This window comes from Anabrus simplex, chromosome 6 (genome assembly GCF_040414725.1).
Source record: "Anabrus simplex isolate iqAnaSimp1 chromosome 6, ASM4041472v1, whole genome shotgun sequence".
In the NCBI taxonomy this organism is placed as follows: Eukaryota; Metazoa; Arthropoda; class Insecta; order Orthoptera; family Tettigoniidae; genus Anabrus; species Anabrus simplex.
The window spans coordinates 165375732-165394844 of NC_090270.1; the positions used below are offsets into that span (position 1 = coordinate 165375732).

Sequence of the window (19113 nt, forward strand, 5' to 3'; positions counted from 1 at the left end):
TCAGTCGGATGTTTTCGGATCAGCCTGTTCAGGAGGGCGAATCTTCAACTTCTGAGGTTCCTTTGTCATTACCCCTAGCAGAGGTCATCTTGTCCGATACTCCATTATTGTATCACGACGTTGCTAAGTTCCAAGCGGAGGACACTACTTTGGGACCTATTGTCCAAGATCTTAAGGAAGGGAAAATTATTGATCCTTATGTGTTAAGGAATGGCGTTCTGTGTTGTCCCGCCCGTCACGATCATAAAATGAAGGTTGTTATACCCTCGGTCCTTGTGCCTATGATTTTTAAATACTTCCACGAAACTCCTCTCGGTGGCCATCTAGGAGTGTTTAAGACTAGGGAGAAGATTAGGGAAAATTTTATTTGGAAACGGCTTGACGGTGAAGTATGTGAACTTGTTAAAGCATGTAAAATTTGCGCGCTCAGTAAGCCTTCTCCTAACACCCGCGTCGGCTTATTGTCCTCTAGTCAGGCTACTCTCCCTATGCAGCGCCTCTATATCAATTACGTAGGCCCTTTGCCGAAATCTAGGGCAGATGGTAATAGGTTTGTTTTCGTCTGCATAGATGGTTTTACCCGTTTTTCCTGGTTGATTCCGACGAGGTTAGCCACTTCTGAGACTACTATTAGATGTTTGAATCCATATTTTCGTCATTCGGTCCTTGCCAGTACTTAGCCTCCGATAACGCCAAGGCCTTTACATCGAACCTGTTTAAGAAATTTTGTTTCAGCTTGTCCATTTGAAACAATTTGACGACTACCAATAAATAATAAACAAAAATATAATAAATTAACGGTGAGTGAAATAAGTATAAATACCAAGATATTGGGCGCCAACTGAAAAACAATTATAGGAATATATAACTATGTAGAGCAATGAGTACCTCCCTCTCCCAAGGCGACGGTCATCAGGCTGAAGAAGCTCCAGACTTACTTTATAAGCTTACCTGTTTACCCCTGAAATTAGATGTAGGTAGCATGCCAGGTTCATCCTCACTCCACTGATAAAAAGATTTACTGCAAGTTTGATACCAGAACTTAACTCCCAAAATAATAAACCAAAATATAATAAATACCACAATAATCATCACTTAAACGAGACCACCTCCTGATTGCCGTCCACAAAGGCAAAGTACAAACAACTACAACCAGCATTAATCATTACTTCACGAGACCTACTCGTTTGTCATTTACAAAGGCAAATATACACACCCTTAACAACAACCAAATCATTACTTCACGAGACCTACTCGTTTGTCGTTTACAAAGGCAAATATACACACTACAAACCATCAATAAAATTATTAATACTATATATACATTTCTTAACATACCTCCAGGTAAGAGCCGCACTGCACTCTACTTCTACAGATCAACAATCGTATTCTGGTAGAGAAAAGTACGACGACTTTCTCTACGTACGGATGCAACCTTCTTTACGAAGAGCATCCCTAACCTTATTTACACACTTCATCGACGTCTTGAGTTCTTCTCGAGTGCCGCACAGGTTAGTGTGGCGCCTCACGTTTCTCCAACCATAACTGGATACTCGGCCGACGATCTTCTTTATCCAGAATTAGCTCTGTGCACAACCACACATCCACTACCGAATGTAGATTCGGTACGCTTTGGTGCCGCCAGAAACTTGTAGCATCAGCGATATTTAGCCTGCTCACTCCGTAGATAAAATATACTAGGAATCTGCGCTAAGTAGCTCCCGCGCGCCGGTCCGAGTGAGAAACACAGAATCAAAAACACAATCAGTATCAGCGTCAGAAACAGCATTAGAATGACTTGCCGCACACGCGTACCTGCTTATATAGGCTTGCTGCACGTGGTTATAGCGTCCTGGAGAGTTTATAGGTAGCAACGCTCTCACAGGCACTTCTTGACGCGACACTCAGTCAACCCAACCTCGCTTAAAAACAAAGCCCTCGTATTGGCTATCGTGCGTCTGTTGTGACATCGAACGTCCACTCACGTACATCCACATTGATCCACTCCAATTCATCACTCTACACTACCTGCCGTACCCCGTGTTTCCAAGCCACTTGTTGCAACACATCCAACTGACTTCAACCGTCCTTCCCGATATAGTCGCAGATTTCCCGGTTGCACAATCCTTACGGCTAGGCCATATTTACAGACTCTTACCCAAACGGAAATTTGTACAAAATATAATCATGCACATATGCAATATTCCCTAACTACACATTCTTCTTATAATATTACGTTTTTACATTCTCAATAAACAAAATTACATGATTTTAAAATTACAAACTATATACGAAAATTTCCTAACCTAAAAATTCGGGGATCATACATACGTACGGTTACACATTTCTCATGTTACCACATCTCCCTACTACCCTCAACCTTCTTACGCTGAGAGGGTTAACCGAAACTTACGCTCTGCTCCCATTGCCTTTCACCGCGACGATGTTTTGAGGTGGGACACGTCGTTGCCTTGGCTTGAATCTACTTTCAATTCTGCGGTACATGAAGCTCATAAATTCTCCCCTAATTCTCTGATGTTTTCTTTCGTCCCTAATTCTCTGCTCACCAATTTGTGGAACATAAATGAGTTGTTGCCAGAAAAGATTGATCCCCCTAACATCAGGGCTATTTCGAGGAAGGCAAAGCAAAACCTGAAGGTCTCGTACGAGAAGAAACAAGAGTGCTATGATAAGAGCCGCCGTCCTGCCGATCTTGCTGTTGGAGACAAGGTATTTGTTAAGAATTTCGTCCCTTCTGGGAAGCTTGCTCCTCGCATTCATGGGCCCTGCGAGATTATTGATTTCTTGACACCAGTCACCTTGTCGGTGAAAGATCCGGACATGGAAAAAATGTTCCGAGTGCATCTATCCCAGGTTAAAGCTGCCAACAATCTTTACATACTGCTGACTGAATACTTCTGCCTTTTGAAGATCCTCACATACACACTCCCCTTGATCATCAATTATTTCGGGAATGTCCTTCCTGGAACCTGTTTCTGCCTTAAAATACCCATACATACCCTTCCATTTTTCACTAAAATTTGTATGACTGCCAATTATGCTTGCCATCATGTTATCCTTAGCTGCTTTCTTTGCTAGATTCAATTTTCTAGTAAGTTCCTTGAATTCCTCCTTACTTCCACAGCCATTTCCAATTATTTCTTTCCAGTCTGCACCTCCTTCTTAGTCTCTTTATTTCTCACCATAAATGGTAATAAAATCAAAATAGTAACTCACTTTAAATATCTTGGAGAAGTAATAACACATAACTTAAATGAAAAAATCTCAATCCAAGTAAGAACAAATAGATTAGCTAAAGCACAAAAATTAACATGGGATATCTACAAAAAGAAATGTCTATCAATAAATACAAAAATAAAACACTACAACACAGTTATAAAACCGGAAGCTACATATGCAGCAGAAACACTCTTTTACCTGAATAAACAATCAAAGACTGACAGACTTCAGAAAATTGAAAGGAGGATTGGAAGAACCTGTATCAACAAAAAATATCAGAAAGATGGACAGTGGTGGTTAATACCTAACAAAGTCGTGTACAAAGAGCTAGAACCCATTACAGATACTATGCGTAAGAGGAGACTGGGATTCTTTGGACATATCATGAGGATGCAAGACTCGAGACTTCTGAAACAACTAGTACAACACAATCTCGTCTCAAAAAATACCACAACAGGATGTAAATGGATCAGAGAAGTAAGAGAGGATCTGAAGGAAATAGGCCTTACAACAGAAGACACCAAAAATAAGATAAAATTGAATACAAAACTCAAGAATAATAAAACCTCCGCTTTACCCTTACACAAAACAAACCAACAACACGCACATTTTCAACTGAGGAAAGGGCACGAAGATCGGAGCGTCTGAAGAAGTACTGGGAGGACCGCAAAGCCCGAACAATCCCTTCAAAGAGACCTGAACGACGGACTGACTAAAGTGATCCTATGTGGTCATAAAATAATAATAAGAAGAAGAATAAGGTGGGTCTTTACCATTACTTACCACCCTTAAAGGTACAAATCTGCTTTCGCATTCCTCAACAATTTCTTTAAACCCATCCCGGAGTCTGTTTACATTTTTATTTACCGTTTTCCACCGATCATAGTTACTTTTTAGAAACTTCCTCATGCCTGCTTTATCAGCCATATGGTACTGCCTAATAGTCCTACTTTTAAGACCTTCCTTTCTATCACATTTATTTTTAACTACCACAAAAACAGCTTCATGATCACTAATACCATCTATTACTTCAGTTTCCTTATAGAGCTCATCTGGTTTTATCAGCACCAAATCCAGGATATTTTTCCCTCTGGTTGGTTCCATCACTTTCTGAATCAGCTGTCCTTCCCATATTAACTTAATTGCCATTTGTTGGTCATGCTTCCTGTCGTTCGCATTACCTTCCCAATTGACATCTGGCAAATTCAGATCTCCCGCTACAATCACATTTCTTTTTATGTCGTTTCCCACATAGCCGACTATCCTATCAAATAATTCCGAGTCCGCGTCAGTGCTACCCTTTCCCGGTCTGTACACTCCAAATATATCAAGTTTCCTATTATCTTTAGAAATGAGCCTTACTCCTAGTATTTCATGTGTCTCATCTTTAACTTTTTCGTAGCTTACAAATTCTTCTTTCACCAGAATGAATACTCCCCCTCCCATCATTCCTATCCTATCTCTACGATACACACTCCAGTGCCGTGAGAAAATTTCTGCATCCATTATATAATTTCTCAGCCATGATTCAACTCCTATTACAATATCTGGTAAATATATAAATTAAATTACTTAATTCTATTCCTATCTTTACAATACTTCTACAGTTCAACAGTAACAATTTTATGTCATCCCTACTTGATTTCCAGTTCCCTGTTCCCTTATCACCGCTCCCTAGGCCATCCCGTTTCCCTGAATGTACCTCCCTATTACCCTTCCGAACAAATTTCCTAACTTATACGTATCACTGCCGTTTAAGTGATGGCCATCTGAGCGCAGATCCCTATCTCCTACCCACCCATTAGGATCTAGAAATTTCACTCCGAGTTTCCCACATACCCACTCCATAGTCTCATTTAAATCCCCAATCACCCTCCAGTCAGTATCCCTCCTACACAGTATTCCACTAATAACAATCTCCGCTTTCTCAAAATTCACCCGTGTTGCATTTACCAGATCCCACACATCTCCAACTATGTTGTACTTATATCAGCTTGCCTTACGTTGTTGGTATCAACGTGGAACACTACCACCTTCTCCTTCCCCTCCTCCCTCTCTTCTTCCTTGCTCAACATCTGCCTCACCTAATTCCTGGATAACTTTCTACCCTGGCTCCCTTTCCTCTACACACTTTCCCCACGTGTCTAACGATAGAATCCCCCATGACCAGAGCCTCAACCCTACCCACCTCATTTGATCTCCTCCCTTCCTGGTCAGCCCTATCTTTCCTGATAGCTGCAGAAGCTATTTCCTCCTCCCTTTTCTCCTTCCCATGACCCTGTTCCACCTGTATTATCCTATCCTCTACTCTACATTTCCCTTTCCTACCTTTTCCCTTCCTCGCACTTCCACACATAGCAACAGTTCCCTGTCCCTCATCTTCCCTCTGTTGTTCTACCTGGAGTGACTCGTACCGATTTCGTACAGACACCTGTCGTGAATTCTGATCCTGAATAGAGCCCTTAGCCTGCAATCTCCTTCCTCTTAGAACATTAGAGCACCTGTCTTCTACAACTCCCCCCTTACCTTCCCCTCCCTCTTGTACACGTACTGTAACCTGTACATTGTTTGAGAGAGTCCTATCTTCCTTCCTGTCTTCTGTGAGAATCCTAATTATCTCCCTCAAACTCTCCAACTCCTTCCTCATACCCCTCAATGCCTCACCACACCCACAGTTCATACACCTGCGCTCCTTAGACATTCTTTACTGAAAAAATGGAAATAACTTATTTGCAAAAAATAAATGGTGGAGGGATATATTGCCTGGGATAGTACTCAAAGATTACACATCAATAAGGTAATTAATATACGACTACACTACAATACTACTTTGTCGTACTCTATTTTTTATCCTACAACCCCTAACAGGATAAAAACTGCTGTTAATTACTGAATATCGAAAGTAATACACAAGAACTACACAATTCCAAACTGCAATTAAGCCTATCCTAATTACATCAACAGAATTTTAGTAAGAGTTTCTACGGATACCTCTACTACACCAGTACTACACAAATATTTTACAATAATAAAATAAGCACACTAAATTCTAATAGGATATTACTCTTATACTACTGTACAGTACACTACAGTAATTTTTAAACTACTTTCAGACTATCCTAATTACGATACTGATACTGTATGTCACTACTAAGCACAAACAGAAATGAAATTTGCAAGAACTACTGTACTCAAAGATTACCAACAAAGCTATACTAACTGTGGCAGTTTAAAAATTTATTTCTGGCAATGTAAAACTTAATGTATTTGATTTCACAGAATTTTTAGTGGTCTATTGGTGAGGCTGGCCACCATCAGGTGTGTCAATGATGTTTAAGTGACATTAATGTCACACTTGGATTTGTAATTTTATACCAAAGTTAATACCAAAGTGTGCTTCTAATTTGATAATTTTGATTTGTAATTTGCCTTGTTTGATTTTTCTAAATTTTATTATCATCATTATTTATTTTCTGAGATTATTTCTGTTTCATGGCTTTTTTTCTGAACCTTGCTGCCATTCATAACATTATTGTGGGATGTTGTCTTTGCTTGCTGATAACATAATTGCTTCATATTGTATTGTGCATTGTTGCCATCAGTTATGGTGGTGGTGGTTACTGAATGTTGTGACCAGCATCGTTTGTTATGCATAGGGGCCGTATTTTTTGGTAATAACGATATGCACGAGTTTTCTTGATATCTTCTTTCTTGTCTATATATGACTTCCCAGGTATTAAAAATACCGTATTTTAGCAAAATGAACTCGCGAAATATCGTGAAATTTGATTTATTGCGCAAATTGCACAAATAATCACGAAATATACACCATTTGGTGTGAAAAATGTAAAATGGCACCAGAAGAGCTCTCCAATAAACGTTTAAATGCTTCTGAGAACTTGACTATTGTAGTTTCCTTCTCATTTGCTTGATAGTGCTGTGTATTCCCCACACAAATGCACACAAAGCGGTACGCACTGTGTATCGAAAGTATGTGTATTCAGTTCCACGATCTCTAAGGCAGTCGATAAAAATCAATATCTGTTATCGATTTCAGCAAATAGCGTTGTGGTCGTAACAAGATACAAGACCAGTCGTAGATACAGCAGTGCGCAATGAGATTTCGTTACTTACGAACCTTTATCGGCAAATGTCCAACATTTAAGTATAAAAATACCAAAAACTGAAGTCACAACAGGTTTTTCGAGGGCAGAAGAATACAACAGTGAGGGGTTCTATGTATTTGACGTTGCAAGAAAAATTCTAATGTATCAATAGCGTACCGTTGATATTCGTAAAGTTGGAACATAGGCTACGATATACAGTGCTGAGAATCAGAATGAAGCAAATGAACATAATTCCAAGCGGCAAATAACAATCGGCGATACTTTACATATCGTAAAGGTGTTGAAAAATTATAGAGAGCAATTTGTAATCGATACAAAAAAAAAAGCATTCGTGCAAGCCAACATGCCTCTAGAAAAATAGGATAATCCTGGTATGAGGAAGAGAATGAATATTAAAGGAAAGATAAATAATACTGTCTTTACTGTAAAATATGATGGTATTGGTAGGACTATTGTAAATAAATCGCCTTTTTGAGTAGTAATAATGGTATTGTTTTTATGTCCCACTAACAACTTTTACGTTTTCTGGAGACGCCGAGATACAGGAATGTTGTCCCGCAGGAGTTCTTTTACGTGCCAGTAAACTAGTGACATGAGGCTGACGTATTTGAACTCCTTCAAATACCACCGGACTGAGCCAGGATCGAACCTGCCAAATTGGGGTCAGAAAGCCAGCGCTTTAACCATCTGAGCTACTCAGCCCCGACCGGGGAAAAAGAGCATATCCATGAACATCTTCCAGAGCTACATTACTTTGAAAAATGCAATGAAAGCACATCTGGTTGAGGAAGTGAAAGAAGACAGTGTTAGCAAAGTTTTAGGAGGTATTATAAAAGACCACAGTGAATTTAGATCCAAGTGTTCGCAAGCTTTATGGTTTCCAACGTCTAATGTGGTCAGCGAGAGGAGCTTCTCTGCTTACACAAAAACACAATCTGTCGCACAACTCTGCATCCTGATAATGTTGAAATCATGCTTAGTCTGTACTTTGGAGACAAGTAATTCAACGTCAAAAATGTAGGCTATGTATAAATATATATCACAGGGCAGATCACTTAACTTTATTTCGAAGTATCAGTGATTTATATGCCGGCCCCGTGGTGTAGGGGTAGCGTGCCTACCTCTTACCCGGATGCCCCGGGTTCGATTCCCGGCCAGGACAGGGATTTTTACCTGGACCTGAGGGCTGGTTCAAGGTCCACTCAGCCTACGTGATTAGAATTTTTTTTTGCTAGGGGCTTTACATCACACCGACACGTGATTAGAATTGAGGAGCTATCTGACGGTGAGATAGCGGCCCCGGTCTAGAAAGCCAAGAATAACGGCCGAGAGGATTCGTCGTGCTGACCACGACACCTCATAATCTGCAGGCCTTCGGGCTGAGCAGCGGTTGCTTGGTAGGCCAAGGCCCTTCAAGAGCTGTAGTGCCATGGGGTTTGGGGTTTTTTTTTGTGATTTATATATTTATTTCTAAAACAATTTGCATATTTGGTTTTTCTAAGATTCAATAACAATGATATATTACAAGAGTTTACTTTAAAACCCCTTATCACAAAGTTAGTTACATTTACCCCATACGCTACTCCAAGGAAGATTTCGCAGGAAACATCGATCAGTATAACAATTTATTTCATGAAATACCTACCGAAAAGTCTCAGTTTTAACACCGAAATCGACAGTTTTATTTCACCAAAAAATAAGGCCCCTAGTTATGCAATATGTATGCTTGTGTCGGTGTATTTAATGTGTTGAACTTGGTCATGGTTATTCATTTACATTGTTTTAATGGATCTTTATATTTTATTTCTGGTCTCTTGGTGTAAATTAATTTTTTATGGCATCGATTCTTGTTTATCTGTATTTTTTATGGTTCCTTTGTTTTATTTCCGTTAACGTTTCCATTGCCTGAGTAATATTTTCTTTCCTTATATAAGCTTCAGTGTTCACTGAGGCCTCTTTCTTTAAAATCAAGTTGTAATTTCTTGTGATCGGTTAAGCCTGATGGCTATTTTGATAAAATATTAATCTGGTACAACCAAGTACCGGTATTTGATAAGTTTATCTAAATTATTAACTAATAATATGTAAATTAATTGAGTAAATTATAGGGACATCTGCACCCAAAAATTGTGCACATGATATGTATGAAACTTCTGTAAATGTTGAAAGTACTCATAATTCTAAAACTGACAATACCGAGCTTGGAAGGTACTATAATTGTGATGTCCAATTTAATTTGTAGCTTGTTTGTTTCTGAATTTTAACCTTCTCTTATTCTGATTTATTTTGTTGTCTCTGAAGACATATGATTTTAAAAGTCAGGTTATTCAAGAAGTTTTTCTATTTTTCTAAAAGGTATTTATTTCTTTTCTGTTATCAATTTAAAATTCAAACCTTTTGAAATATTTTCTTGACCACCCACCTTTCAAATTATTTTTATTTACATTAAATTTTTTGTCCTTAACTATGAAGGCGAGTTTTTTTTGCTATATGCTTTATATCGCACCGATACAGATATGTTTTATGGCGACAATGGGTTAGGAAAGGCCTAGGAATGGGAAGGAATCGGCCGTTGCCTCAATTAAGGTACAGCCCCAGCATTGCCTGATGTGAAAATGGGAAACTACGGAAAACCATCTTCAGGGCTGCCGACAGTGGGGTTTGAACCCATTATCTCCCGATTACTGGATACTAGCCGCACTTAAGCGACTGCAGCCATCAAGCTCGGTGTTTTGTTAATTTAAGTGAATAGTTTTATCCCTTGTTTGTCTAAGATCCATCCTCTGTTGAGGTTCTTTTGACCTTGGTTTGCCCAGATTCCATCACTTCCCAGTCCTGTTCCTTCGTCAAGGCCTACCCTAAATTGTTGGTGTGATTTCGCGCTGGGATGGCCTCTAGGCTTTCTTCTGGTAGTGCTGGCAAATGACGCTGTGTGTTTGCGGCGTCGTGCCGTAATTTATTTAGTTGTCCTTGTGTTCGATTGTCGGTACGCCACAAAGAAATGCACAGAGCAAGGGACTGCATGGTGTGGGTCATGTAACTATTAGCTTGCATGAGATAGTAGGGCCAAACCCCACCATCAGCAGCCAAGAAGATGGCTTATCGTGGTTTCCCATTTTCACACCAGGTAGCTTCAAGGCCACGGTCACTTCCTTCCCAATTCTAGTCATTTCCTATCCCATCGTCGCCGTAAGACATGTGTGTCCATGTGACGAAAAAAAACATTGTAAAAAAAGTAAAGTGCAAGGAATGTCGTATATAAGGAACTTCTTCAATAAATATTTACCCTACTGACCGTCATGTCTTGACAGGTTTCAGCTAGTAAAATATAAAATTAATAAACACTCTAAAACATAAAAATAAAATTCCTATGAAAAATTAATCTTGAAATATCTTATATTGTTTTATTGTTAAAAACATAACCAAAAACACCACATAGAGGAATATATAAAGGCACTCATTCTTTCATATTATTGGCATAAACCACTGTCATTGATACCTAACAGCAAATATTACCTTCGTGTAGTAATATTGCTTTTAGATTTTGACGAGTCTATAAAGAGGCACCACTCAGTAAGTACTGTATAATATGTCGATAAGTCATGCTGACGCTTTTGATAAGCTGACACTTTGGTGCCTGGATGTAAGAGATTCCATTTCTTTAGTCAAAACGCTAATAATTCAGACTGCAGACTGGGCTTGTGTGTGATTTAATTTAATTTTATTTTTTATCTTTATTTTTGCTAGTGGCTTTACGTGGGAAACCATGGAAAACTATCTTCAGGGCTGCTGACAGTGGGATTTAAACCCCTTATCTCCCGGTTGCAAGCTCACAGCTGTGCACACCTAACAGCATGGCCAACTCGCTCGGTAATTTAAAACTCTTACAAGATGGTTTAACATTGACTGTTAAATTAGACAGGTATTTTTGGATTTCATGAATTCAGAATCAGTGTCGGAGTGCAAGAAGTACTGGTATCAGCCTCTATGCTTCCTCTTGCGAGGTCAAGTTTTCAGGTGGTGCTGAAATGGAAAGCAAATCACTATGCTTAACAGGCCTTCATGCTGAGAACCTCCTGTGGGTGGGGGTGGTAGAATAACACCTACAGTATCTCCTGCTGTTGTAAGAGCCAACAACAAGGGGCCCCAGGGGCTCTTAACTTGGGAGCGTGGGTTAGCGACCAAGGGGCCCTCAGCTGAGTCCTGGCATTGCTTCTACTTACTTGTGCCAGGCTCCTCACTTTCATCTATCCTATCCGACCTCCCTTGGTCAACCCCGATGGTATTACAGCACTCAAGGCCTAGGGAGTCTTTCATTTTCATGCCCTTTGTGACCCTTGTCTTTCTCTGGCTGATGTATTGATTTTTAAAAGTATCAGATCCTTCCAATTTTTCTCTCTAATTAGTGTTATATAGAGAATGGTTGCCCAGTTGTACTTCCTCTTAAAACAATAATCACCACCACCACAACCACCGCTACTTCATGCTGAAGGAAAATCTGGATAGACTATGGAATGTTTACTTTTTGATGAGAAACCTGAATTTTGGTTAAACAGAAATAAGAGTACTAAACGTAATCCTTCTGCTCTGTCCATACCATGGGAACAGCAAAAGACCTGTAGAGGGGCAAGTGCTATTTAACCAGATTTTTAAATTAAGGGAATATCCTCTACAAAAATATTTGAATGCAAATATTTGTTCTGATCCATTTTAGAGTCAAAGTACAATTCATATGCTTCCTTGATTGTAGTAATATTTTCTTGTTAAGATCTTGCAGTGAATTCACCACACACATAGCAAAATAAATTCATAGAATTTACACATTGATACAACATCATTGCTGTAAATTGACACTTTGTATGAATTTTGCAAACTACAAATCTGTTTAACGTACTTATAACTGTTACCAAGAAAGATGAGATAAAATAGAATACCACAGAAAGAAAGCAATTGCAAAGAGAGAAGTACACAAATACAATAGGAGGAACTGGGAAGAATTTGTATCCCATTTAGAAAATGGCCTCAACCACGGAATTAGAAAATTTTGAAAAATTTAAATAGGGAAACTAAAGACACACTCAGAATCAACACAATCTCCTGCAACACTTGGTGAAATCACTTTCAAAATTTATGGTCACAGAATGTCTCACCTATTCAGACACTTCACTCAAGACAATCCACACACCGAACGCATTACAATGGCAGAACTAGTTGCAGTCCTTAAAACACTCAAAAGCAATAAAACACCCAGGGAAGATGGCTTAAATTTAGAGTTATTCAAATATGCATGCAAATCTTTCCAACAAAGGTTTACCCAGTTCCTAAAAAGAATTTGCAAAGGAGAAGACCCACCTGAAAACTGGAATAAAGCAATAGTTATACCCATTTTCAAGAAAGGCAACAAAAATGATTGTGAAAACTAGAGAGGCATATGTTTATTAAATTCTGTTTATAAAATATATGCCAACATCATTAAAAATAAACTGTACAAACACTATGAGAACATTTTGGGAGAGGAACAATTCGTCTTCAGAAAGGGAAGATCTTGCTGCGATGGCTATTTCACAATGAAAATCCTTCTAGAAAAACACAGAGAATTTAATGTAGAAACACATACAGTATTGCCTTTGTGGACTCCAAAGAAGCTTTTGACAAAGCATACAGCAATACCTTACTTAATATTTTAATATCTGATCACACCCCACAACAGATGGTACAGAACATAAGTACAAACCTAACCTAATTTCAGTAAATGTCAACAATAAATTATCAGAGTGGAAAACAATAAACACAGGAGTAAGACAGGGTTGCAGTCTTTTCCCTCTCCCGTTCATAATCTATATGAATGCTCTCATATGAGAATTTAGAGAAACAAGACATAGTTCCGTCCACACTAACAGAAATCTACAGCTGGACACAATATTATTTGCAGATGACTTAGTGCTGGTCACCATCTCAGAAAAGTACTCAATGGAAATATCCCCTGAGGAAACTAAGATAATGGCTTTCTGTGGCAAGGAACCAGTAAGAAGCAAGATCTGCTTAAATAACAACATTTTGGAAAGAGTAAATGATTTTAAATACCATGGCTACAAACTGTCGTTCTTTGAAGAACTGACCATACCCGAGAAAATCTCCAAATTCAACAGATGTTTGGGAATCATCAATAAAGTTTTCAGACCATCATTAGTTCAAAAACACACCCATACAAGAATCTACAAAATTTTGGCAAGACCTGTACTTTGCTATGGAAGTGAAGCATGGATCCTGAGGAAATGCAATGAGAGAAGAATAACTACAGTTGAAATGAAATATATGTGGCAAACAGCAGGAGGTACTAAGTGGGAACACAAAAGAAATACAGAAGTGCTGAATGATCTTAAAAGCATACCTATATTGGAATACATCTATGAATACCAGGAAAATTGGCTAGAACACCTAAACAAGATGGACAGAAGCAGGATTCCCAAAGCAGTCATAAACTACTGCCTTGGTGGGAAGAGATCTCTGGGACACCCCAAAAAAGATGGCGTGAAAATACAAATCTTTTGTATAGACAGTAACACTTCTTCTATAGGACTAATACATGGAAGGAAAATGATGATGAAAAGCCTCGTTATTCACAACCATAAAACTAACATCTGAACTCACAAAACTTCACGTAAAAATGTTGTGCACAATATCAAGTCAGTCACAATACTGTCTGTGCTTTCTTTCCAGTACCCATACACAGTGGAGGAACTATATACATATACAAACAGGACACACCATTGATGATGATGATGATGATGATGATGATGATATTTTGCTTTACGTCCCACTAACTACTTTTACGGTCTTCGGAGACGCCGAGGTGCCGGAATTTAGTCCCGCAGGAGTTCTTTTACGTGCCAGTAAATCTACCGACACGAGGCTGTCGTATTTGAGCACCTTCAAATACCACCGGACTGAGCCAGGATCGAACCTGCCAAGTTGGGGTTAGAAGGCCAGCGCCTTAACCGTCTGAGCCACTCAGCCCGGCAGGGACACACCATTGAACTGATAAAACTTCCACTAACATCTACCTGCAATCTTTTCTTATGTTTACTTTATCCAAGTTGGAGTGCCCACTCTGTGAAGCATTAGCAGAAAGAGAAAGTGCATTACTGAACAAAAACCTTACACGATATGGAAAAAAAAAAAAAAGGAATATATGTTTTACTAGCAATATACCCGTGCTTCGCTACGGTATTATACTGAAATTTATAATTGAATGCTTATTGTTTTAGATATATAATCCTCCAAAATTCCCGATCTGACTCGTTTTCAATTATTTTACGGCACGTTTCCTCCCATTTTTCAATCTTCCTTTTCAGCAATCGATTTCGTACTTCCTGAGTTAGACTCAGGTATTCCTCCCGGTCAGTTGGGTCCGTAAATCTGTGCCATCTTTTCCTATAATCATTTTTAATATGGATAAAATCCTTCAGGAGATCCGGCGTGGTGTCATATTGGTTGCCTTGGTGGCACTGAACCCGCGGCCGGGTTACATTCTTAGTCATTACCCGTCCAGGAGCCGTTTCCAGCGCGGTCTGCACATTTGACGACGGTCCGGAACATTATTATTATTATTATTAGTTGCTGGAATGGCTGATGACAGGGAAAACCTGAGTATCCGGAGAAAAACCTGTCAAACCTCCGTTTTGTCCAGCACGAATGACACATGGAGTGACCGGGATTTGAACCACGGAACCCAGATGTGAGAGACCGGCGCGCTGCCGCCTGGGCAACGGAGGATCCTTATCAGTACATTAATAACAGTAAAATCAATTGGTCTCACCTCCTTCTACACCCCACCGCCGTTAAGATTATTTACCGCCACCTCCCCCCCCCCCCCCAAGAAAAATTAAAAGAAGGCTTGTTTCTTTATGTTTAAGGGAGATTCCAAACACCAATGTTCACGTCTATTACCTTCAGCTTAGAGATATAAGTATCCCCATAAAAATAATTTACTTTTTGCACTTCATTTCACACTACCCCCCCCCCCCCCTCCCCAAGTGAATTTTCCCGCAAAATATACTTGTTTCTTTAATAGTAAAGGATCTTCTAAATACCAATTATCACGACTCTAACTTCTTCAGTTCTTGATTTATGTGTCCTCATGAAAGGAATTCAACTCCTGGTCCCTGGTCCCCCCCCCCCCCCCAAAATGCGTTTTTCTTTGTTTTTAAAGGAGATCCGAATACGAATTATCACGTCTGTAACAACTTTAGTTTTTATTAGATGTATGTATTCTCATACAATTAAGTCAATTATTTTTTCAATTCTTTCACCCCCCCCCCCTTCATTGGATTTTCCGACAATACGTGTTTCTTTACTTTTAAAGCAGATTCCAAATATCAAATTTCATGTCTGTAACATCTTCATTTTTGAGATATCAGTAGCCTAATTAAAAGAATTCAACACCATTTTCAGTCACTTTTACCCACGCCACCCCCCCCCCTCCGCTCCACCCAAGTGGTATTTCCGAAAACTAAAAATACACATTTCTTTATGTTTAATAGAGATAAAAAATACCATTTTTCACTTCTGTAACATGTTAAGTTTTTTGAGATATAGTGTAAAAATTCTCATTTTAAAATTTCACCCCTGTTGAGTTCCCCTTAAGTGGAGTTTCCCAAAACAAATCACCTATGTTTCTTTACATTTACAGGAGATTCCAAACATCCACTTTTTACGTCTGTAACATTTTACGTTTCTCAGATATTCTGTAGATATAGTCTTTCAAAAAATTCACCCCATTTTGTCACTCCTGTTTAGCCGCCATTAATTGGATTTTCCAAAAACTAAAAAATACGTGTTTCTTTATTTTTAAAGGAGATCCCAAATACAAATTTTCAGTTCTGTAATATCTTTCGTTTCTGAGATATATGTATCCTCATTAAAAGCATTCAACCCATTTTTCACCCCTTTAAACCCCTCCTATTGGGATTTAAGGAAACAAAAAAAAATACGTGTTCCTTTATTTTTAGAGGAGATTCTAAGTACCAACTTTACATATGTAAATTTTAAAGTTTTAAGATGTAGACACACTCATTTTAAAAAATTCACCCCCCCTTTTTCACCCCCTAATATTTGGATTTTCCAAAAACGAAAAAATACTTGTTTCTTTACTTTTAAACTAGATCCCAAATACCAATTTTCAGGTCTGTAATATCTTCAGGTTCTGAAATATAAGTAGCCTCATTAAAGGCATTCAACCCACTACTCACCCTTTTACACCCTTCCTATTGGGATTTTCCGAAAACAAAAGAATACGTGTTTCTTTATTTTTAAAGGAGATTCTAAATACCAATATTTACGTCTATAAACTATTGAGATATAGATACACTCATTTTGAAAAAATCACCCCCTTTTCACCCTCCATTAATTGGATTTTCCAAAAACAAAAAAATACGTGTTTCTTTATTTTTAAAAGAGATTCCAAACACCAATTTTCAGGTCTGTAATATCTTCAGGTTTTGAAATATAAGTAGACTCATGAAAGGCATTCGACCCCTTTTTCAACCTTTTCCACCCTTCCTATTAGGATTTTCCGAAAACAAAATATACGTGTTTCTTTATTTTCAAAGGAGATTCTAAATACCAATTTTTACATCTATAACCTTTAAAAGTTTTAAGATATGGATACACTCATTTTAAAATATTACTCCCTTTTCACCCCCTCTTAATTGGTTTTCCAGAAACAAAAAAATACGTGTTTCTTTACTTTTAAAGGAGATCCCAAACACCAATTTTCAGGTCTGTAATATCTTCAGTTTCTGAGATATAAGTAGCCTCATTAAAGGCATTCAACCGCTTTTTCACCCCTTTTCACTCCTCCTATTGCGATTTTCCAAAAACAAAAAAATGTGTGTTTCTTTATTTTTAATGAAGATTCTAAATACTAATTTTTACATCTGCAAACTTTAAAAGTTTGGAGATATAGATTCACTGATTTTAAAAATTCACCCCCTTTTCACCCTCCGATTAATTGGATTTTCCAAAAACAAAAAATACGTGTTTCTTTATTTTTAAAGGACATTCTGAGTACCAATGTTTACATCTATAAACTTTAAAAGTGTTGAGGTATAGATACACTCATATTAAAAAATCATCCCCCTTTTACCCGCCACCATTAATTGGATTTTCTAAAAACAAAAAAATACACATTTCTTTATTTTTAAAGGAGATCCCAAACACCAATTTTCAGGTCTGCAATATCTTCAGTTTCTAAGATATAAGTATTCCCTTTAAAGGCATTCTACCCGTTTTTCATCCCTTTTCTCCCCTCTTATTGGGATTTTCAAAAAACAAAAAAATACATGTTCCTTAATTATTAATGAAGATTCTAAATACCAATTTTTACATCTCTAAACTTTAAAACTTTTGAGATATAGATGCACTCATTTTAAAAATTCACCCCCCTTTTCACCCTCGCATTAATTGGCTTTTCCAAAAATAAAAAATAAAATGTGTTTCTTTATTTTTGAAAGAGATCAAAAGTACCAATTTTGAGGTCTGTAATTGTTGTATGTCCGGCGCTCCCTTCTCGCTCCGCCAGCCAGCTACACGCGCGCCAGGTGTCATTCTTCTAGCCTCGACGCGCAGCTCTCAGTGCGTGTGCCTGAACCATCGTGTGTGTACTATAAAGAGGAACTCCCAGCCTGTCCAGATGCCCACTTGCCCCGGCGTCCAGCTCCAGAATACACCCTACGTCGAGCACGGAGGCTACTCCTCTTGAAAATGTGCTTCAGCCAGGTGGACTGAATTTCTGGCAGTACGAGGTATCACCTCTGGTCACCGCTCCTCTTATTCCGCTGCCCATATCCAGTCATACTATTACATACCGTAATATTTCCCTAATTAATGCAAGCTCCCTTGGTTTCGCCAAGTAAGAATTCTTTCAACATTGAACTTGCTTCTATGAACTCAGCAAGGAAGGACTTTCCAAAACATTTATGTCAGTACTTCGGATAGTTTTCGACTATCGACTTTTCATATCACAAGGACTATCTTTTCGAGATAGTAGTGGATGTAAATACTGCAAACTTGTATATAGTGTACAAAAGATAGACTCTTTTCAAGATTCCTAATTCATTTTGCTTCAAGTTAAATTTCAGTTTTATTTGTGTAAATAGTGTATTTTGCATTTGAAGCGAATAATAAAGTTGTGTTTTGTAAATCTCAACCTTGGTTACAACAGTAATATCTTCAGTTTCTGAGATATAAATACCGGTATCCTGATTAAAGGCATTCAACCCCTTTTTCACCCTTTTTCACCCCTCATATTGGGATTTTCTGAAAACAAAAAAATATGTGTTTCCTTATTTTTAAAGAAGATTCTAAATACCAATTTTCACATCTGTGAACTTTTAAAGTTTTGAGATATAGACACACTCATTTTAAAATTTCACCCCCCTTTTCACCCCCTTAGCGACGGAATATCCTAAAATCCTCTCTTAGCGAGGACCTACATCTTAATATGAATATATCCCCAAAATTTCATTTCTTTATGTCCAGTAGTTTTGGCTCGGCGATGATGAATCAGTCAGTCAGTCAGTCAGGACAAGCTACTTTATATATATAGATTTTAGCACACGCAAACATAGAGATTTCATTGGTTTAAGTTTAGGCATTTTTTGTTGTTGTATGCTGTTATCTTCAATATAAATTTGTGTAACATTTTAACCCCTATTTATTGCTTGTATGAGAGAAAAGAGCCTAA

General features: G+C 38.2%; 1 protein-coding gene across 1 annotated transcript in view; it reads right to left on the minus strand.

Moving 5' to 3' along the window:
- The window catches only part of LOC136875915 (fibrous sheath CABYR-binding protein), a 381453-nt gene that overhangs the window by 138554 nt on the left and 223786 nt on the right, over positions 1–19113 (minus strand). The gene's annotated exons all lie outside the window — the stretch shown is intronic.